Source organism: Notothenia coriiceps, unplaced genomic scaffold, assembly GCF_000735185.1.
Source record: "Notothenia coriiceps isolate Sejong01 unplaced genomic scaffold, NC01 NC01_scaffold00024667, whole genome shotgun sequence".
Classification (NCBI taxonomy): domain Eukaryota; kingdom Metazoa; phylum Chordata; class Actinopteri; order Perciformes; family Nototheniidae; genus Notothenia; species Notothenia coriiceps.
Genome location: NW_011357368.1, coordinates 5,781,610 through 5,782,347, shown reverse-complemented (window position 1 = coordinate 5,782,347; position 738 = coordinate 5,781,610).

Genomic DNA, 738 nt, shown 5'->3' with positions numbered 1-738 from the left:
TTCGACTAAATTGGCATAATCTTTGATCAACCTTTTTCACTAATTATATAACATTTTATAAGACCAAATGATTACTGGATTAATAAATGAAAATAATCATTAGTTGCCAGTGTGTGCAGTTAAATTATAATGGCTTTAAGGATGATGCAATCAAACCATGAATTAGATTCCAGTTTATCATTTTTTTATTTTGATTTAGATGGTTATTCTTATTAATCACACAAATTGTCTTGTTGTGTTTCCACTTATAGAGGACACCCAAGTGGCGCTAAAATGCCTGACGTCAATGGTCAAACAAGAGCAGCTTCCTGCATTGATCCAGTTTTGAATGTCCTGGCTGGAATACACCTGAGGCTATGCAGTTGACGCCTGGTGGTGCTGCTCCTCATTTGTCAGGTGTCAGTTGTGTGTTTTCCTGAAACACGGATCCTTTAGTACTGCTCAGGGATCACTGAGTTTTTAGCTCTGATAAGCCTGAATGAGCTTGCCTCAGCTGTCTCCTTCCTGGGAGCCGAGGACATGGTGGTCGTCGGTCAGCTGCCCCTCGCCTCCATTTCGAATAGCAGTAGCCATCTCCATTATCACTTTCATGCTCACTACAGGTTGGTAATACGGTGTGATGTACTACTTCCTGCTAGAACAAATAAATAGTGACATGTAATGAAGCTGCAAACCCTTTTTTTAACAATATCTACGTGACATCCAAAGATGGCCGCCTCTCACCTCATATGCTAACCC